This window comes from Capricornis sumatraensis, chromosome 23, assembly GCF_032405125.1.
Source record: "Capricornis sumatraensis isolate serow.1 chromosome 23, serow.2, whole genome shotgun sequence".
Lineage (NCBI taxonomy): Eukaryota > Metazoa > Chordata > Mammalia > Artiodactyla > Bovidae > Capricornis > Capricornis sumatraensis.
The window spans coordinates 13064289-13087271 of NC_091091.1; the positions used below are offsets into that span (position 1 = coordinate 13064289).

Below are 22983 nucleotides of genomic sequence, written 5' to 3' on the forward strand. Positions count from 1 at the left end.
CTTGAACATAATCTCTCCCTATTGGGGCAGGGTTATTCCAAAGGATACAGTGTAAGAAAAGAGGGGGAGAAAGAAGGAGAAGCCATCCAGCAACTAGAAGAGTGCTCTGAGGAGCTGTATGAAGTGGAGGGTTGCCATAGGCAGCAGGAGGGTGGGGCAAGAAGGCTTCTTTTCTTAATCAAACTAAGATAAATGATAACATTACAATTTAAGAAGAAAATACAGGAGGAGGAACATGGAGCTCCATTAAGCTTTATTTCAGTACAGATAGAGTATCTTTTTATTCCCATTTCATTACTTCAACTTCATATTGATGAAATGAAAACCGAGAACAGTATTGTAAAGTAAAATAAAGTAAAAAAAAAAAAGAACAGAGACAGTTCTGTGTCTGGTCCAAGAGAACTGAAAATTGAAATGATCAGAAGCATAGGACTTAAGGAGGGGCTTTAACTTTCATTTCTTAATATATAGTCTTAATTTGTATATTTCCTCAAAATAAGTCTCCTGGAGGAAATATAAAATATGGATGTGAAAGTGAAGCAATTCAAATGAGCCCCCTACTGGGATCACACTTGAAATCATGGATTACTGAACTAACAAAAAAAAAAGCAAATTTTAATTTAATGAATAGGATAAGAGTTACTTTCCTTCATGTTTCTTACTCTGCTTTTGGAATTTGCATTTTTTTTTTAATTACAGAAAAGAAATAAGTTTGGAAAAGTAGAGGAAGAGGCAGATGAAGAATAACGATCATTCATAATTTCATTTCCCAGAGGCAGCTGCCATTAACATTTCAGTTTAATTTCGGGGTTTTTTCCTAAGCATTTTTATTGGCATCTGGAATCAAATAATAAGATATATATATATATATATATATTGTTTTCTCTATGTAACATGATATATTGAAAAGTTCTTATGAACTTTTATACAAATAGATAATTGAAGAAATCATAAAATGTAAATTAAACTCATCCTGCCACCTAGATATACACAACTTTTGTTCTGTGTACTTCCAAGCTTTCTTTTTTTCAAGCTTCAGCAACTTTTATTTTCGTGGGTGAGAGAATCCCTGCCACCAGGGGCAAGAAGAAGTGGGAGCTGAGGACCAACTGTTAGGTTCTGTGCCCAAGACACAGGCTGCTGCCTGATGCCTACTCGCCATACAATCATTGACAGCAAGCCCCTCATAGGAGGCTCTGCCCAGAGTCAAAGGCAGCTTCTGAGCAGCCAGGAATTGGGTTCAGTTCAGTTCAGTCGCTCAGTCGTGTCCGACTCTTTGAGACCCTATGAATTGCAGCACGCCAGGCCTCCCTGTCTATCACCAACTCCCGGAGTTCACTCAGACTCACGTCCATTCAGTCAGTGATGCCATCCAGCCATCTCATCCTCTGCGGTCCCCTTCTCCTGCCCCCAATCCCTCCCAGCATCAGAGTCTTTTCCAATGAGTCAACTCTTCGCATGAGGTGGCCAAAGTACTGGAGTTTCAGCTTTAGCATCATTCCTTCCAAAGAAATCTCAGGGCTGATCTCCTTCAGAATGGACTGGTTGGATAGCTGACTCCAATTTTTGCCAGTGGTCTAATGTATACTGGGAGATAGAGTTCTGATGTAGATGGACCAAGCAGTGACTTGGTGGCTCATTCAGTCCTAATTGAGTGGCAGCAGCTTTCTCTGCCTCCTGTTGGAACAGTTCCTGAGATAAGACAGCCCCTGGCTTCTAGTGTCTGTAACCAGGAACCTCCCAGCATCACAGTCATTCTGAGGCCAGCGGGGCTCCCATCCTGCTCAGGGAAAGCAATGGAGTCATACACAATTTCCAGGATGACTGGGTCTTCTGAGGATGGCACCAAATGTCCAACTCCCTGCACAGGCAGACGAGCTCCTTGGTACTGCAGTTTCATCACAGCCACAGTCACAGCAGTGATGGTACTCAGGGCATAGGCCAGAGGTACAGCCTCAGCAGAGGAGCTTGCTGAGCACTGAAGCTGGAATGGCACTAATAACGTGGTCCACCTCCAGGCTGCTGTCCTCTAGAGACACCTTTCAGCGCCCTTCTGCCTGGAGACTGAGCCCACAGACTGGCTGGCCTTGGAAAACGCAGACTCCCCTACTAGTCAGGTGGGCCTTGAGGGCCTGGGGCAATGTCTCCAGCCCTCCACGGAGTGACCACTGGCACCAGCACTCAGCCCAAGCTTGGCGAATAAGCTGAACCCAGCTGTGGGCCCCACCCTGCCCCCAGCAGCAGCCCCAGTTACATGGAACGATGGGTTTGCTCAGCTTGGAAGAGACTGAGAAAGCAGGACCTGATGCTGAGCTCACAGCTGTGAGCTCAAACCCTCCATGGCAAGAGACGCCACCTCAGAAGCAGGGTGTGCTGGGCAAGACTGTGCACAGTCTCATCAGGGTCTTTGCCACGAGGGGTGGCCAAATCCCTCAGCCCAGCCCGGAACAGAGGTTTGGAGAAGGGAGGTGAAGGGCAGAGGAGCCCCCTGATGCCAGCGGGCAAGGCATGCAGAGCACCACCTACATACAGGAACCTGTTCTGGGCAGCTGGATGACCTCCCGGGAAGGCAACACTTCTGAGTTCAAGCCAAGCTCAGAAACCAGGCTCCCAGGGCTGCCCACAGGCCAAATTCCTTGAGGTCCAAGTTCAAAAATAACACTGTCTGGCCCTTGTACTGAGCGGATCCAGCCTCCCAGGCACTCACTGCCCTCCACCAAGACCACCTGGCGGGACAGGGGGCCCAGATCAGGTAGTAACTCGCAGCCAAGCCGCTGATCCTTCTGCCCAGCACAGCCATGGTCCAGCCCATGAAGAAAGCTGTGGGTGAAGAGGCACCACGAGGGGAACGAGAAAAATGAGGTGAAAGGAGAAGGTCGAGGTCTCAGCGCATCACTCCATGGGCGTTCCTCCCCACGGGGGAGGTGGATAAGGGCCACGCACATGCTATCTGCTCACACAGGGCTCGGGGACCCAGCTGGACACCTGTATTCTGTAGCTCTTTCCCTCCCACTCCTCTCAAGCTATTTTTAATAGTGAAATTAAACAGAACCTTCTGACCAGTTTCTTAAAAATAGATCAGAACCAAACCAGGTATCTGTACATTTTCTGTTATTAAAAAACAAATTAAAATGTTTAAGGCACATCTTTGCTTATATTGGACACTTTCCCAATTATTTCCTCAGGAGAAACATCTAGAGGTGAAATGGTTGCATCAAATTGTAGTAACATTTTTAATACTATATCCAAGACTTCCGAAAGGCTGTACAAATGCATAGTTGTACTGAAAGTACAACTAGGCGTTAGGTACTGAAAGTACCTAAGAATGTTTGTTTCACAAGTGGCAATTTTGAATATTTCATTACATTTAGTTTTGTAATTTAGTAGGAAAAAGCCTTTATTGTCTTAAATTGCATGCCTTTGATTACTACCAAGTCTAAATATTTTCACAGAATTACTATATTTTCTATTTCTATACTTTACATATTTTTATTGATATGCTTATTCATTATAGCCATTTAAAATGTGAGTCAACATTCCTTCTTTATCATTTATGCTTTTAATACACTCATAATCATTTTTCTCATCTAATTGAATTGGCTAATATTAAAGAGTAAAGTTAAATAGTAATTAATACCAGAAGTTTCTTTTTCACCTTTTCGTACAGCTCATGGGGTTCTCAAGGCAAGAATACTGAAGTGGTTTGCCATTGCCTTCTCTAGTAGACCACATTCTAGCAGTCATGTATGGATGTGAGAGTTGGACCAAAAAGAAAGCCGAGTGCCAAAGAATTGCTGCTTTTGAACTGTGGTGTCAGAGAGGACTCTTGAGAGTCCTTTGGACTGCAAGGAGATCCAACCAGTCAATCATAAAGGAGATAAGTCCTGAATATTCATTGGAAGGAGTGATGCTGAAGCTGAAATTCCAATACTTTGGCTACCTGACACAAAGAGCTGACTCATTAGGAAAGATCCTGATGCTGGGACAGACTGAAGGGGATGACAGAGGATGAGATGGCTGGATGACATCACCAACTCAATGGACATGAGTTTGAGCAAGCTTCCAGAGTTGGTGATGGACAGGGAAGACTAATGTGCTGCAGTCCATGGGGTCACAAAGAGTCAGCCATGACTGAGCAACTGAACTGAACAGACGCTTTGCTCTTCTCGTGGTTTTAATGAGACGAAATCTAGTCTTTCAACAACTAAACATGACTGATGGTTTGAGATTATTTTTTACATATCAATTTCATCTAATCCTATTTCACTAAACTTATTTTTTTTAATCTGGATGTGTTTCAAATTTCAAATGCCTTTTTAGCATTTATCAATATATTTTTTATTGATAATGTAAAAAGCAACTAACTACTTTTTCTAATATTGAATCTCACTGCATTCTTGAAATCCATCCTCCTTGGCACCTAATGTTTGAGTCTGTTCAATCGGTTATGTTCTCATTTTCAAAAATACCAGTTGTGCATATTTTAGACCTCCCTTATTTACCTTTTGTATCTATAATAAATGATAGAATGACCCCTGTTTGTTTCCAAGGCAAACCATTCAATATCACAGTAATCCAAATCTATGCCCCAAACACTAATGTCAAAGCAGCTGAAGTTAAATGGTTGTATGAAGACCTATAAGACCTTACAGAACTAACACCTAAAAAAGATGTCCTTTTCATCATAGGGGACTAGAATGCAAAAGTAGGAAGTTAAGAGATGCCTGGAGTAACAGGGAAGTTTGGCCTTGGAGTACAAAATGAAGCAGGGCAAAGGATACCAGAGTTTTGCCAAGAGAACACACTGGTCATAGCAAACACCCTCTTCCAACAACACAAGAGAAGACTCTACACATGGACATCATCAGAGAGTCAATACCAAAATCAGACTGATTATTTTCTTTGAGCCTAAGATGGACAAGCTATATATTGTCAGCAAAAATAAGACCAGGAACTGACTGTGGCTCAGATCATGAACTCCCTATCGCAAAATCCAGACTTAAATTGAAGTAGGGAAAACCATTAGACCATTCAGGTATAATCTAAATAAACTCCCTTATGATTATACAGTGGAAGTGACAAATAAATTCAAGGGATTAGACCTGACAGAGTGCCTGAAGAACTATGGATGGAAGTTTGTAACATCATACAGGAGGCAGTGATCAAAATCAGCACCAAGAAAAAGAAATGCAAAAAGGCAAAACGGTTGTCTGAGGAGTCCTTACAAATAGCTGAGAATAGAAGAGAAGCAAAAGCAATGAAGAAAAAGAAAGATATACCCATCTAAATGCAGAGTTCCAAAGAATAGCAAGAAGAAATACGAAAGCCTTCCTAAGTGATCGAAACAAAGAAATAGAGAAAAACAATACAATGGGAAAGACTAGAGATCTCTTCAAGAAAATTAGAGATACCATGGGAACATTTCATGCTTCTCTTGTGGCTCAGCTGGTAAAGAATACACCTGCAATGTGGGAAATCTGGATTCAATCCCTGGGTTGGGAAGATCCCCTGGAGAAGGGAATGATACCCACTCTAGTTATCTGGCCTGAAGAATTCCATGGACAGAATAATCCATGGGGTCACAGAGTTGGACATGACTGAACGACTTTCACTTCACTTCACTTCAAGGGAACATTCATGCAAAGATGGGCCCCAGAAGAGACAGAAACAGTATGGACCTACAGAAAGAGAAGAGATTAAGAAGAAGTGGTAAGACAGCACAGAAGAACTATACAGGAAAAAAAAAAAAATCTTAATGACCCAGATACCCATGACGGTGTGATCACCACCTAGAGCCAGAAATCTTGGAGTATGAAGTGGGCCTTAGGAAGTATCACTACAAACAAAGCTAGTGGAGGTGATGGAATTCCAGCTGAGCTATTTCAGATCCTAAAAGATGATGCTGTGAAAGTTTTGTACTCAATATGCCACAAATCTGGAAGACTCAGCTGTGGTCACAGGACTAGAAAAAGTCAGATTTCATTCCAATCCCAAAGAAGGGAAATGCCAAAGAATGTTCAAACTAACACACAATTTCACCCATTTCACATGCTAGCAAAGTAATGCTCAAAATTCTCCAAGCTAAGCTTCCAGAGTAAGTGAACCAAAAACTTCCAGATCTTCAAGCTGGATTTAGAAAAGGCAGGGGAACCAGATATCTAATTGCTAACATCTGTTTGATCATAGAAAAAGCGAGAGAATTCCAGAAAAACATCTCCTTCTTCTTCCCTGACTATGCTAAAGCCTTTGACTGTGTGGATCACAACAAGCTGTGGAAAATTCTTAAAGAGATGGGAATACCAGACCACCTGGCCTGCCTCCTGAGAAACTTGTATGCAGGTCAAGAAGCAAACATTAGAATCTGACATGGAACAAAAGACTGGTTCCAAATTGGGAAAGGAGTACATCAAGGCTGCACATTGTCACCCTGCTTATTTAACTTCTATCAGAGTACATCATGAGAAATGCCAGGCTGGATGAATCACTAGCTGGAATCAAGATTGCCCAGAGAAACATCAATAATCTCAGATATGCAGATGACACCACCCTTATGGCAGAAAGTGAAGAGGAACTAAAGAGCCTCTTGATGAAGGTGAAAGAAGAGAGTGAAAAAACTGGCTTGAAACAAAAAATGAAAATCTTGGCATCTGGTCCCATCACTTCATGGCAAATAGATTGGGAAACAATGGAAACAGTGAGACACTTTATTATGGGAGGGCTCCAAAATCACTGCAGATGGTGACTGCAACCATGAAATTAAGACACTTGCTTCTTGGAAGAAAAGCTATGAGAAACCTAGATAGCATATTAAAAAGCAGAGATATCACTTTGCTGACAAAGGCCCACGCAGTCAAAGCTGTGGTTTTTCCAGCAGTCATGTATGGATGTGAGAGTTGGACCATAAAGAAAACTGAAAGTGAAAGTTGCTCAGTCCTGTCCAGCTCTTTGTGATCCCATGGACTATACCCCATGGACTATTCTCTAGGCCAGAATACTGGAGTAGGTAGCCTTTCCCCTCTCAGGGGATCTTCCCAACCCAGGGATTGAACCCAGGTCTCCCACATTGCAGGCAGATTCTTTACCATCTGAGCCACAAGGGAAGACCAAGAATACTGGAGTGGGCAGCGTATCCCTTCTCCATGGGATTTTCCTGACCTGGGAATCAAACCAGGCAGGAAGATTCTTTACCAGCTGAACTATAAGGGAAGCTGCAAAGAAAACTGAGCACTGAAGAGCTGATGCTTTTGAACTGTGGTGTTGGAGAAGACTCTTGAGAGTCCCCTGGACTGCAAGGAAATCAAACCAGTCAATCTTAACGGAAATAAATGCTGAATATTCATTGGAAACAAAGATGCTGAAGCTGAAGCTCCAATACTTTGGCCATCTGATGCAAAGAATGACTCATTGGAAAAGACCCTGATGCTGAGAAAGACTGACGGCAGGAGGAGAAGGGGAACACAGAGGGTGAGAAGTTTGGATGACATCACCAACTCAATGGACATGAGTTTGAGCAAGCCCCAGGAGATAGTGAAGGACAGGGAAACCTGGTGTGCTGCAGTCCATGGGGTCCCAAAGAGTCAGACACAACTGAGCAACTGAACAATAACAATAAATGTTTAATAAACCTGTATTCTTTTTGCTCCATTTTAGATGATCTTCCAAGCCATCCATTCTATCTCTGCTTGAGTTTGTTATTATTCTACCTTTTGTTACTTGTATTCTGTTATGTGTAAGGTTTCTTTTTTATTCTTTTTGAACTTTTCCAACTGGCTTTTCGGATTATCCTGTTATCATATAATCATCTGAGCTTTTCTTATTTTCAGAATGGCATTATCTACACTTTAATGGATAACAAAAAAAGAGAGAATTACTAAACTGAACCCTTCCTATCTTTCTTCAAGCAATTCATTTAACAACAGATATTGTTGATGTCCTTTTGTTTAATACTTTTACAAAATTTTGTATAATTTATCTGCTAGATTCCAGATGAAGAACATTCTATGGAGGAATACGATGTGATCTGGCAATCTGCAGTTTCCCCTTTGATCTCCTTTACTTTCTCACTATTTTATTGACCTAGGGAAAAGTATAATAGAATTGGAAGGAAGAAGGAGAAGGCAAGTCACAGAGGGTTTTAATGAAAAATACAGACTCTGGAACTTCCCAGGTGGTGCTAGTGATTAAAAAAAAAAAAAAAAACGCCTGTCAATGAGACAGAGGAGACAGAGGAAACACAGGTTCAATTCCTGGACCAGGCAGATTCCCTGGAGAAGGGCATGGCAACCCACCCAGTATTCTTGCCTGGAGAATCCCATGGATGGAGGACCCTCATGGGCTACAGTTCATAGGGTCACAGAGAGTCAGACTCAACTGAAGCAACTTAGCAGGCATGCTACTTACTAGCTCAAGGTTCAGTAACTAGTATTTTTACTTCTGTATCTTTTTTTTTTAATCTGTAAAATGGGGATACTAATAACTCTTTGATAGGTTATGAAAATTTAGCAAGATAACATTTAGTCTCGAGTAGCACCTCTCACATACTAATTGTTGTATAAAGGTTAACATTATTAACTATTATATGGCCCTGTAACCTCTCTGATGCAATCTGCAACTGCAACTTTCCTTTTCTTGGGTTCCTCTACCCTACCCCAGGTACCTACTTCAACTAGGAGGCTGGTCAGAAAAGGCAGAAATGCCATAATAAGGTATATTGTTCAGCTGTACTTCCTTGCATTTTTGTGGTTTTGAACCAAGTCTCTACAGGGACGATCCACGTCTCCCATAAGTGTTCCATTCCTTATTTTGCAGGTCAAGATTACCTCTCAGCTCTCAGCAAAATCTGGCCAGTGCTTTATAATTTGAGGTTGTTGTAGACATTATTCCTTCTTTTATTGTGACTGCATAGATGATGACTTATGTTCTTCCTACCATTTCTGTCAGTTATTAAGAAAATGATGAGAATATACATGCCTTAACTTGAAGATTTCTAACAGAAATCTGGAATAGTTTTAATAGCTTAAGAATGATCTGAAAGAACTCACATGTGAAGTACTCCAGGCTGAAACCTAATAGTGAATCCTTAAAATCTAGAGTGATCATTGCTTATATTTGCTACTTAAGGTTTTTAGTAGCTGGTATTTTCAAAATTTCACTTGACATTTTTTATTTTATCACTTCTATTTTTAATTGCTTTAATGTTTCTGTTATATCCCTTCTTTCAAACACTATGTATGTGTGGTCTCTCCATTACTTGCATTGCCAGGATTTGAGATATTTACTGGTCTTTCCAAAAAGCCTATTCATGGCTTTATTTTTATGCTTTTATCCTATATTTGATTCTATCTCTTATTTTCCTTAGCTTAATTTTGAGTTTGTCTAGAGTTTTTAATAGAATACCCAGTCTATTTTTATTCTTTGTTGTTAATCAACCATTTGTGGTGAATCATTTTACTCTGAATATAGCTTGGTGATTCTACATTATTTTGTTTGCATAATTAAGGACAATGAAATATTCTATGAAAAGACTAAGCATTAACTATTCTCAGTTTTTGCTTATAGCCTAGTTCAATTTTTGGTTGATTATAACAATTCTATTTTGTTAAAAACACTACTTTCATGGGTATAATAATACATATTTTTGCAAAAATCTGAAAAACTCCTAAAAGCCAGAAGGATGCCTTGCGCTAAAGAATCTAGAATACATTTCTTAATGTCCCCTGACTTTACAAAGTTAATTATTTTCAAAACACTGTAATATTTAGCATCAATAACCTGTGACATTAACTGTGGTAAATGGACAGGCATAGTCAAAAAGGGCTAACATTAAATCTTATCTTTGTTCATTGCCCTCCGATTATCTCAGGTTTCATTTTATTGTGAAAAAAAATCTGTCACTTTTGAAAATCATGTTAATTTCACTTGTGTCTTAATGAAAGATATACTTGGCATTATGTATCATGTAGGGGCACTTCCATGGTGGCTTTGATGGTAAGAACCTGCCTTCAATGCAGGAGGTCTGGGTTCAATCCCTGGGTTGGGAAGGCAATGGCTTCTCACTCCGATATCCTTGCCTAGAGAATCCCCACGGACAGAGGAGTCTTGGGCACTACTGGGGTCACAAGAGTTGGACATGACTGAGTGACTAACACTAATCATCACAGACAAAGAATTAAACTGTTTCCTCCATAAAGCTATTGTGAAAAGATGATGAAATGGTTAAGATGATGGTGAAATGGTTAAAAGAAGGCTGACAAAAGCAAGCCACTGGAGATAGCTATCTTCTGTTAGGAGGCTGTGCTAAGGAAATGGAGCTCTTCCTGGAACAGTGTTAGGAACTTGACATATGCTTATCAAAAGACTGTGTGTAGAAATAACCAAAAATATGTGCTCAAATAATTCGTCCTCTTCGCAGTAACCTGAGGTTCATTTAGACTCTGCAAATTGTCCTGTCATAACGGCTAATACTGAAAATATCAAACTTACCATCAGGTACTAAATTCCATACATGCAAAATTTCATTTAATCTTCAAGATAACACTACATGATTTTATTAATATGATAGACTGAACTAAAAAATAACTGCTCCCACTGAAAATGCTTAGAAATTCTGGAGAAAGGAAAAGCATTTTTAAATACATTATTGAGGTTGTTAGGAAAAAGAAGAAAAAGCCTTGAGCATAAGAAACTAAAATAGTGGAAAATACACACACATTGACACTGCAATAGCCAGGGCTCAACAGGACTAGTATGCAGGAGGAGATAGAACCAGGGAGGTCTCCTCTACTTGCCAGGGGTTCAGGTCCTAATGTCCACGCAGGTGATCAGACCTGTGTGAGATCAGAAATTGAAATGTAAATCCTTGGATAAAGCCAGGACCCTCAAGGTGCTATACCCTTAGGAAATGGGGAACAGATAAAAATCTGCCTACTGTCAAAGGGAGACTAATAATATTTTCACCATCTTGGATTTTGGATAACTTTTTTAAAAATTACCTCAATCAAAACCTCAAGCCTACATTATCTGGAGGTTTGAGTCCAACTTACAATGCTCATAAGTGATGAAAATTCAAGCTGGTACCACAGAGACAAACAGGACAAGAAAATGAAAAACTGCTCTGAATCAGTGCCATGTGAAATGCCTACAGGGGGAAAAAATGACATACATGAGGTTCCCAGTCAAAAATTATGAAATATGCTAGAAAATAAGCAGTGGACAGAATAAGTAAAATGAATAGCCTCTGAGAATGACAAATAATCTGAATAAGCTTAGAATATTTTAAATGCCTGAAGAGTTAAAAGAATGGAGATAAACTTAAAGAATCATCAGAAATACAAGAAATCTAGAAATAGGACTTCTAGAAATGCATATGTTTTTCACTAGTATTTAAAATCTAGTTGAGGTAAAAAAAAACAACTAACTCAATACAGTCAATGTATAATCAATTTAAAAAGAGCTGAGGAAATAATCCAAGAAGTGATAAGATGATACAACTCTCAGTTCAGTTCAGTTCAGTCACTCAGTCGGTCCGACTCTGCAACCCCATGAATTGCAGCACGCAAGGCCTCTCTGTCCATCACCAACTCCGGAGTTCACTCAGACTCATGTCCATCGAGTCAGTGATGCCATCCAGCCACCTCATCCTCTGTCGTCACCTTCTCCTCCTGCCCCCAGTCCCTCCCAGCATCAGAGTCTTTTCCAATGAGTCAATTCTTCCCATGAGGTGGCCAAAGTAATGGACTTTCAGCTTTAGCATCATTCCTTCCAAAGAAATCCCAGGGCTGATCTCCTTCAGAATGGACTGGTTGGATCTCCTTGCAGTCCAAGGGACTCTCAAGAGTCTTCTCCAACACCACAGTTCAAAAGCATCAATTCTTCGGCACTCAGTCTTCTTCACAGTCCAACTCTCACATCCATACATGACCACAGGAAAAACCAAAGCCTTGACTAGACGGACCTTAGTCTGCTTTTGAATATACTATCTAGGTTGGTCATAACTTTTCTTCCAAGGAGTAAGCGTCTTTTAATTTCATGGCTGCAATCACCATCTGCAGTGATTTTGGAGCCCAGAAAAATAAAGTCTGACACTGTTTCCCCATCTATTTCCCATGAAGTGATGGGACCGGATGCCATGATCTTCGTTTTCTGAATGTTGAGCTTTAAGCCAACTCTAAGAGATGTTAAAAGATATGGAGAACAGAAGGAGAGCATTCAACAAATGTCAATTAGGAGGTTTTAAAAAATGAGAATGAAGGAGAGCAATATTCAAAGAGGTAATGACTGTGAAGCTTTTTGAATTAGTAAAATACATGAAATCTCAGATTTAATAAGCACCAGAACTCCTGAGCAAGTTAAACAATATCTATCAAATGGACTGAAAACAAAAACTTATAAGTTACCAGAAAGGAAAAAGAGATTACCCAGCAAAGCAATACACTGACAGAGTTCTAACAGCAAAACAGAGACCAAGAAAGCAATGATGAAATTGAGTCACAGAAAGGTCAGATATTTTCTGTTAAGACTGGTAACACTGATGGAGTCAGCGCTTAAAGACATCTGATTCAAAGCCCACATTGAACATCACAGGGTCCCTTTCTGGATAGTACCTTAGACAATTGTCTTTATCTCATCTTTAGTAGGGGGGAAGCTCCCTGTGGCTCAGTTGCAGGTGACCTGGGTTCAATCCCTGGGTCAGGAATATCACCTGGAGAAGGAAATGGCAACCCATTCCAGTATTCTTGCCTAGGAAATCCCATGGACAGAGGAGCCTGGAGGGCTACAGTCGATAGGGTTGCAAAAGAGTTGGACGACTTAGTGACTAAACCACCACCATCTTTATAGAGAAGGAGGAAAAAAAAAATCTAATTTCTCTCAATACTTCAAGAACTGAAATTTTGAGAGAAACCATGTGTGTGCCATTTAACAAATATGAAATTGAACTATTAATATTTATAAAAATTCAAAAGTAGGATCTGGAGCATTGCTCCTAAGCAGTAGTACAGATTATAGATTCCACACTGGGTCCAACGAAACTGTATTTAGACATGTCTGAAGGTGAAACACTCTTGACAATGTCATGCAAAATGAAGGAAAGTGGGTGGGCTTTAGTGGATAAAAATATTTCCAATTTTTAATTAGGCATGCCATATGTAGTAAATGGAGAAATCTTAATCAACAGATCTCAATTTCCCACATCATCTCTAAAGCATATGATCTTGAATATAAATGAGCTGGGCAACAGATCTTTAGTGAATGTTACACATGTATTTGTAGTCTCAGTAGTAGATGAAATTATTTTTAAAATGAGACAGATTCTTTCAGAGCTTGTTAACTCAGTCTGAAAATAATTCCCAAAGTGAGGGACCAATGGTGACATAAGTTGAAATAAATATTTGACCTCTGACACTGTATCCTTTGAAGGACAACACATTCTCACATATATAAAACTTTTTCATCACAGCTCAAAAAAAGTGAAAGTCACTGAATTTTTAAAATACTTTCTACATGTACAGTATCACTAGAAAATGTTTCAATATTACATGGTACAATATTATACGGTACAAATTTTCTCAGCTACCAGAAAATTGTTGTTCTGAAATTATTGACACTTTATTTCCTTTATTAAAAAAAGCTATTAAATGAGTGATTGGAGAATGGTCAAAGGACTAGAATAGGCTCAACAGTATACTAATCTGTAATGAGTGAATTTAACTCAGATGACCATTATATCTACTACTGCAGGCAGGAATCCCTCAGAAGAAATGGAGTAGCCATCATGGTCAACAAAAGAGTCCGAAATGCATTACTTGGATGCAATCTCAAAAACGAGAATGACCTCTGTTCGTCTCCAAGGCAAACCATTCAATATCACGGTAATCCAAGTCTATGCCCCAACCAGTAATGCTGAAGAAGCTGAAGTTGAACAGTTCTACGAAGACCTAAAAGACCTTTTAGAAATAACACCCAAAAAAGATGTCCTTTTCATTATAGGGGACTGGAATGCAAAAGTAGGAAGTCAAGAAACACCTGGAGTAACAGGCAAATTTGGCATTGGAATACAGAATGAAGCAGGGCAAAAACTAATAGAGTTTTGCCAAGAAAATGCACTGGTCATAGCAAACACCCTCTTCCAACAACACAAGAGAAGACTCCACACATGGACATCACCAGATGGTCAACACTGAAATCAGATTGATTATATTCTTTGCAGCCAAAGATGGAGAAGCTCTATACAGTCAACAAAAACAAGACCAGGAGCTGACTGTGGCTCAGATCATGAACTCCTTATTACCAAATTCAGACCACTAGACCCTTCAGGTATGACCTAAATCAAATCCCTTATGATTATACAGTGGAAGTGAGAAATCGATTTAAGGGCCTAGATCTGATAGATAGAGTGCCTGATGAACTATGGATGGAGGTTTGTGACATTGTACAGGAGACAGGGATCAAGACAATCTCCATGGAAAAGAAATGCAACAAAGCAAAATGGCTGTCTGAGGAGGCCTTACAAATAGCTGTGAAAAGAAGAGAGGCGAAAAGCAAAGGAGAAAAGGAAAGATATAAGCATTTGAATGCAGAGTTCCAAAGAATAGCAAGAAGAGATAAGAAAGCCTTCTTCAGCGATCAATGCAAAGAAATCGAGGAAAAGAACAGAATGGGAAAGACTAGAGATCTCTTCAAGAAAATTAGAGATACCAAGGGAACATTTCATGCAAAGATGGGCTTGATAAAGGACAGAAATGATCTGGACCTAACAGAGGCAGAAGATATTAAGAAGAGGTGGCAAGAATACACAGAAGAACTGCACAAAAAAGATCTTCACGACCCAGATAATCACGATGGTGTGATCACTCACCTAGAGTCAGACATCTTGGAATGTGAAGTCAAGTGGGCCTTAGAAAGCATCACTACGAACAAAGCTAGTGGAGGTGATGGAATTCCAGTGGAGCTATTTCAAATCCTGAAAGATGATGCTGTCAAAGTGCTGCACTCAATATGCCAGCAAATTTGGAAAACTCAGCAGTGGCCACAGGACTGGAAAAGGTCAGTTTTCATTCCAATCCCAAAGAAAGGCAATGCAAAAGAATCCTCCAACAACCACACAATTGCACTCATCTCCCATGCTAGTAAAGTAATGCTCAAAATTCTCCAAGCCAGGCTTCAGCAAGACGTGAACCGTGAACTCCCTGATGTTAGAGCTGGTTTTAGAAAAGGCAGAGGAACCAGAGATCAAATTGCCAACATCCGCTGGATTATGGAAAAAGCAAGAGAGTTCAAGAAAAACATCTATTTCTGCTTTATTGACTATGCCAAAGCCTTTGACTGTGTGGATCACAAGAAACTGGAAAATTCTGAAAGAGATGGGAATACCAGACCACCTGACCTGCCTCTTGAGAAATCTGTATACAGGTCAGGAAGCAACAGTTAGAATTGGACATGGAACAACAGACTGGTTCCAAATAGGAAAAGGAGTACGTCAAGGCTGTATATTGTCACCCCGCTTATTTAACTTCTATGCAGAGTACATCATGAGAAATGCTGGACTGGAAGAAACACAAGCTCGAATCAAGATTGCTGGGAGAAATATCAGTAACCTCAGATATGCAGATGACACCACCCTTATGGCAGAAGAGGAACTAAAAAGCCTCTTGGTGAAAGTGAAAGAGGAGAGTGAAAAAGTTGGCTTAATGCTCCACATTCAGAAAATGAAGATCATGGCATCCGATCCCATCACTTCATGGGAAATAGATGGGGAAACAGTAGAAACAGTGTCAGACTTTATTGTTGGGGGCTCCAAAATCACTGCAGATGGTGACTGCAGCCATGAAATTAAAAGACGCTTACTCCTTGGAAGAAAAGTCATGACCAACCTAGATAGTATATTGAAAAGCAGAGACAATACTTTGCTGACTAAGGTCCATCTAGTCAAGGCTATGGTGTTTCCTGTGGCCATGTATGAATGTGAGAGTTGGACTGTGAAGAAGGCTGACCACCGAAGAACTGATGCTTTTGAACTGTGGTGTTGGAGAAGACTCTTGAGAGTCCCTTGGACTGCAAGGAGTTCCAACCAGTCCATTCTGAAGGAGATCAGCCCTGGGATTTCTTTGGAAGGAATGATACCAAAGCTGAAACTCCAGTACTTTGGCCACCTCATGCGAAGAGTTGACTCATTGGAAAAGACTCTGATGCTGGGAGGGATTGGCGGCAGGAGGAGAAGGGGACGACAGAGGGTGAGATGGCTGGATGGCATCACTGACTCAATGGACGTGAGTCTGAGTGACCTCTGGGAGTTGGTGATGGACAGGGAGGCCTGGAGTGCTGCGATTCATGGGGCCGCAAAGAGTCGGACATGACTGAGTAACTGAACTGAACTGAACATTGCAAGCTCACTTTTTAATAAATGAGACACCTACTGGGTGGTGACTGGTATAGCTGTAGCTTAAATGATTATGTTTAAATCCTTCCTATCCTATGACCTTGGAAGGTTACTTAAATCTCTGTACTTTTATGTGGATAAAGGAGATAATACTTATTTCAGGCTTTTGGTGAAGATTAAACAAGGTAATTTATCAAGAAATATACAACTAGGAGTCATCTTTGTCTCAAATTGTACCAAGAGTAAAACCGATATGGAAGCTGTTGGGAAACTCTCAGGTTCTGGTCCTGACAAGAAAAGCAAGCACTCACACATACTTGAAGCATGTGTAGTATCTGGGTACCCAAGAAAGGCAACCACAGGCCTTGTTTTATCTGCATTCAGAATTCCCCAAACCTGTCACTAGGGGTCTATCCTAAAGAAGACCCAGCCTTCACACCAGAGGGAGTTTGCTCTGCCTGACAGTGCTGCTCATGACACTCCGTACCATGTGACTAGATAGAAATTACAAAACAGCAACCAAAAGTCACATTTCAAAAAGTTAATAAGGCAATCCACTGAGATAGAAATGGATTAGGACTGAGTGTCAATTTATTCTGCTCCATTTCATGACTTGCACTGATGGAATAGAGCTTATCAGACAAGTGTCCCAAACATTAGTAGTTTCAGCCTTTGACATTCCTCATGATGCTGAAGCAGGAATCTGAGTTCTTGTTCGCAGAACCAAAGAATGAACTTCACAAACACACACTCACTCACTGTCGCAAGCGAATAGGGTTTATTAAAGAGAAGGAAACTACAATGTTCTCAGCATAGACACTGAGACAGGGTAAGGAGTCCTCCCAAAGGTGGGCCTTAACAACAGTTTATAACCTTACCAGTATTAATCTGTACATTTTTGGTTGGCTCCCATTCTTAAAATATGTCATTTCTAACCAATCAGTTTAAAGGTCAAAAGGTTTAACTTAAAATCTTTATGGCTTCTCTTGATCCTCAGATTAAGTTGCCACCCTTTTTCATGCCCCTTGACCACTTTACAGTGGACTAGATGTATGGGCTAGACATGAATGATCACCAGTTGTTTTTCCCACAGCCATATGGAACAGAAGTTAATTACCACACTTCCTTGGATCTGAATGCTGATAATTTATCAGTCCAAGGACACATTCCAGGAATTTGGGACAAACAGTATTAGCTCAAGGTTAATGAAGTGAGATGTTTATTGAAGACAAGACTGAGGTCTCACAGTCCTACACTGACTGCCCAACAATTTCTACCTCAATACTACGAGGAAGAGGTCCTCAACATTTGGCAATCCCCTTCATAGACTAGTGCCCTGTTTTTTTTGGCACATCCAAAACAAACCTTGACATTTTTCACCAACCACAGCCCCAGCCCTGACCTATTAGGAAAGGAATGGACCTGGGATGAAGGTCACTAGGTCTTGCCCGTTCCCCTGTGATGGTCACAGGATTTCACTTACTCCAACAGACCTCTCTTCCCCAACAACCCTCCATCCAGGCAATATAAAGTTACTGAGCACTTATCATACTATCGTAATAGTCCTGTTTGTGTGCTCACTGTGAATTCAGGCACAGTACTAAATTCTTTTACAGTTACATCTTGTTGAATATTTCAATAACTTTGTAACTATGTTTTCCATTTCCTATCTAAAGGAACTAAGGCACAGAAAATTTGAACAACTTGACAAATATTCAGCTTGAAGCTTTGCCATGTTTTATTCATAAAGAGGGTTACTTGATATGAAAAAGTACTGTCTCTAAATAATCCATCTTTGGTTTGAAAATATCCATAATTCGTATAGATCCTAAAGCAGGAGAGCTTTCCTTTCTGTCATTTTCCTTTTGTTTTTGGATGACCGCATGTTTTCTGAACCAAATATTTGGGAAAGAAGTGAGCTTATCTGTTCATTGTTTTAGAGTTTTGCTTGTCTACTTAGCATTCCTTTTTGAGTATCAAGATTTACGGAACAATAAATGCCATTTAATGCCATGTGCTATTTAGAATTCTGCATCGGTTTCTACAAATGGAGTAAAAATTAAAAGCTCAAATTTGAAATTATACTAAGTAGCATTGAATATTAGTTTATCCCAATGAAACAGGTTAAATTACGGCACCAGCAAATTTGTGGTTTTTTAATAGTCGCATGTGCACATTTCAGTATAATGTTTTCCGATTGTTTTACAAAAAAAGAAGCACGGTCTGATCATGACTATTCTAATCCTGGAAGAAAAAAAATGAGTAAGGCACACTGTTCTCCAACTGCTTAAATCCAGTTCAGGATACACACATTTATAACTGACAATAAATTTACTAATAGTTGACAAGTGCTCCAAGGAAAGTTCAGACAGACTGCTTTTATTCCTCCCCAAAATAGGAGTCTCTCCTATCAATGTCAGCTAATGACACTTGACAATATAGGAACATTTTCATACTCTGCATGAAGCACTGACATTGTAAACAGATTTGTTAATAGAATAACTCTGCATGAGAGTCTATCAGGGCCCTGATAGACTGAGCACATCTGGCATCTTAAGCCTTTTGTCATGATGATGTTTGTATCTATATCACAAAGAAATGTTTAGTCAAGCCTGAGAAAATGGTGAACCAGGTAAAAAGAGCCCTGAAGGACAGAAACAAACACTCACAGAAGTTACCTCAGTCTGAGGAGTAATGACTAGAATGCTCTTCCCTAATCCACTCCAGTGTTCTTGCCTGGAGAATCCCAGGGACGGGGCAGCCTGATGGACTGACTGCTGTCTCTGGGGTCGCACAGAGTTGGACACGACTGAAGCGACTTAGCAGCAGCAACAGCAGGTCTGAAATTAAAAGACATCTGCTCCTTGGAAGAAAAGCTATGACAAACCTAGACAGCATAATAAAAAGCAGGAACATCACTTTGCAACAAAGCTGCATATATTCAAAGCTATGGTTTTTCCAGTGGCCCTATATGGATGTGAGAGCTAGACCATAAAGAAGTGTGAGTGCTGAAGAATTGATGCTTTAAAGTTGTGGTGTTTGAGAAGACTCTTGAGAGTCCCTGGGGCTGCAAGGAAATCAAACCAGTCAGTCCTAAAGGACTGAATATTCATTCAACCCTGACTATTCATTGGAAGGACTGTTGCTGAAGCTGAAGCTCCAATACTTGGCCACCTGACGCAAACAGCCAACTCACTGGAAAAGACCCTGATGGCTGGGAAAGATTGAAGGCAAAAGGAGGAGGTGGCAGAGGATGAAACGGTTAGATAGCATCACTGACTCCATGGACATGAGTTTGAGCAAACTCCCGGAGATAATGGAGGACAGAAAGCCTTAGCATGCTACAGTCCATGGGATCACAAAGAGTCGGACATGACTTAGTGACTGAACAACAAAAAGCAGGTCGGAAAGTTATCAGGCGGCCCACAGAGCAAGGTTTAATAGACCTCTAGGCCCCAAGCCCAAACTCCCTGGGTTAGGGGATTTCACAAGTTTCCTGTTACAAAGACTTCACAAACTCCCTCACTGTCCTGGCTTTGATGAGTCACTGAGCGATGAAGGTTCACTCTGAGACCTGATGATTATAGCCTCAAGGCAAAATAGTCTTGGGTCTCCATTCTAATTTGGCATATGGTCTTAACTGTTGAGAGAAAAGCATGCTTCTTCCACCCCTGCCTCTAGACTGAAGGAGGATTTCTCACTTATGGAGCAATAAATACAAAGAAGCCAATAGTCACAGAGGGAGAAAGGGCAAGGGGAAAATCTTAGGAAACTGACCATGAACAGACACCAACACGAACTGGAGGATCTCTTTTAAAGCTCAGATCCCTGGCCACTTCCCCTCTCAACCCCTGAATTTTATAGTCTTTTGACCAAAGTTAGCATCAATCATTCACCTTCCTGTTCCCTCAGAGCACAGTCTATCTCTATTATAGCATTCCTTTCACTTCATCTTGTAATACAACTTCTCTACCATCAAAATAGATTTTAAATTCAGCCGCTTCTGACAGCACAGTTCCACCAATGTGCCTAACCAGGTCTGCTATAGCAGCCTCCTAATTGGCTAGTCTACTCTCCTGATACCCCCTACCCCCACATACTCACAGTCTGTTACCAATATGCTGCTGTTGCTGCTGCTAAGTCGCTTCAGTCATGTCCAACTCTGTGCGAGCCCATAGACAGCAGTCCACCAGGCTCCCCCGTCCCTGAGATTCTCCAGGCAAGAACACTGGAGTGGGTTGCCATTTCCTTCTCCAATGCATGAAAGTGAAAAGTGAAAGTGAAGTCACTCAGTCGGCACCTTTTAAAACAGTGTATCACATTTTAGCTCAAAAACCCTCCAGGGGATTCCCATCACACTGAAAATCCAAAGCCCCTACCACAATCTGAATGTTGTGTCCACTTCTCCCAGATACCAATCTTCCCTTGTTTCCTTTCACTCTTCCCTCACCCACTCCAGTCATTCAGTCTTCTTGTTCATCTAGCATGTTTCTACCTCCGGGCCTTTGCACTTTCTGTTTCCTGACACTTTCCTTCCCAGCTGTCCATAAGACTCACTGCTCATATTACTGAAGTTTCATCTCAAATACTACCTCTTCTGAGATGTCTCCTCTATTCTCTCCATCTAACACTGTACCCTATCATTCATAACCCTCATGTCCTACTTTGCTTCCTAGAGGGATTATTACGCTCTGATATGACAGTATTTCCTTGCTGTCTCCTATACTAAAAAAACTTCCTGAGAGCATGGCTGTTAGCTTTGGTTCACTGTTCAATCCTCAGTGCAACGCTGGACCCAGAAGGCAACAGATGCATAGAAAGTGACTTCTCACAAAAGTAGCATGTTTAGTGAGCCAGGAGACTGGAGGCTCTGGGAGTTGGCAACCTCAAGAGCACCTTATAGTCTAAAGATCAGTGAACAAGCTCAGAGAAAGGGACTTGGGTGAGATGGAGAGCCCCCTCTGCCATCTTCTGCTCCACAAAGTTGAACTGCACAGAATATCCTGACAACAAGGTCAGTGTCATCCACTGGGCAGTTGGGGCTTAAAGAGAGTGCACAGGATTTAACTTGAAAATACTTAGGCACATTTGAGAACACTAGCTGATGGGGGCTTTGGAGAAGGCAATGGCAACCCACTCCAGTACTCTTGCCTAGAAAGTCCCAGGGACGGAGGAGCCTGGTAGGCTGCAGTCCATGGGGTCGCTGAGGGTTGGACACGACTGAGCGACTTCACTTTCACTTTTCCCTTTCATGCATTGGAGAAGGAAATGGCAACCCACTCCAGTGTTCTTGCCTGGAGAATCCCAGGGATGGGGGAGCCTGGTGGGCTGCCGTCTATGGGGTCGCACAGAGTCAGACACGACTGAAGTGACTTAGCAGCAGCAGCAGCTGATGGGGGCTTAGTCACCACCTATAGGTCTTAGGCAATTAGCTAATCACCTCTGAGCCTCAGTTTTCTCAGCAGAAAGAACAAAATCATAATAGGCACCTTGCAGGACTTCATGAGTCTGCCTGCAATGAAGGAAACTTGGGGTCGATCCCTGGGTCAGAAAGATCCTCTGGAGAAGGAAATGGCAACTCACTTCAGCATTTTTGCCTGGAGAATCCCAAGGACAGAGGAGCCTGGCAAGCTACAGTCCATGGGGTCTCAAGAGTCAGACACAACTTAGTGACTAAACCACCATCAAGACTGAATGAAACAAGTTTAATAAGCCTATATACATGGAAGGGCTCAGAATATTAAAGGCTAAGCAAATGTTTGATGAACATGAATCTGGTCTCACAGGCAGCAAACTACCAAACCTCCGTCTTAGACCTGGAGCAATGAGAGAACCGCAGTACTAGATGATGAATGGAAACAGCCAGAAGAGCATCAGCTACCAGTGAGGCTGTCTCATGGACCCACGTATGGTGTAAACTGAAAATGAATCTGTACTAACGCATAGGAGAATACACTGGCAGGTATTTCTGTGTCCTATAAGACCCTTATCTGGGTCCAGCCTGTTCCCAGACAGCGCCTGTCATCAAGATGACCACAGAGCCAGGCATTGTTCCACATCTGACAGTTCAAAAGGAAAAACATCGACTTCCACTTCATTGGCTATGCTAAAGCCTTTGACTGGGTGAATCACACACACACACACACACACACACAAACTGTGGAAAATTCTTAAAGAGATGGGAATACCAGACCGTCTTCCCTGCCTCCTGGGAAATCTGTATGCAGGTCAAGAAGCAACAGTTAGAACTGAACATGAACAATGGACAGGTTCAAAATTGGAGAAGAAGTACAAGGCTATATATTGTCACCCTGCTTATTTAACATATATGCAGAGTACATCATGCAAAATGCTGGGCTGGATGACTCTCAAGTTGGAATCAAGATTGCTGGGAGAAATATCAACAACCTTAGCTATGCAGGTGAGACACCCCTAACGGGAGAAAGCAAAGAGGAACTAGAGTTTCTTGATGAGGATGAATGAGGAGAGTGAAAAAACTGGCTTAAAATCCAGCAATAAAAACACTAAGACCATAGCATCCAGTCCCATCACTTCATGGCAAATAGAAGGAAATAAAGTGGAAACAATGACAGATTGTATTTTCTTGG

The 22983-nt window shown here is 41.2% G+C and overlaps 1 pseudogene; it reads right to left on the reverse strand.

The window, feature by feature from the left end:
- Nucleotides 1–1045: 1045 nt before the first annotated feature.
- Nucleotides 1046–2812, reverse strand: LOC138070531 (protoporphyrinogen oxidase-like; annotated as a pseudogene).
- Between the last annotated feature and the right edge of the window lie 20171 nt (nt 2813–22983).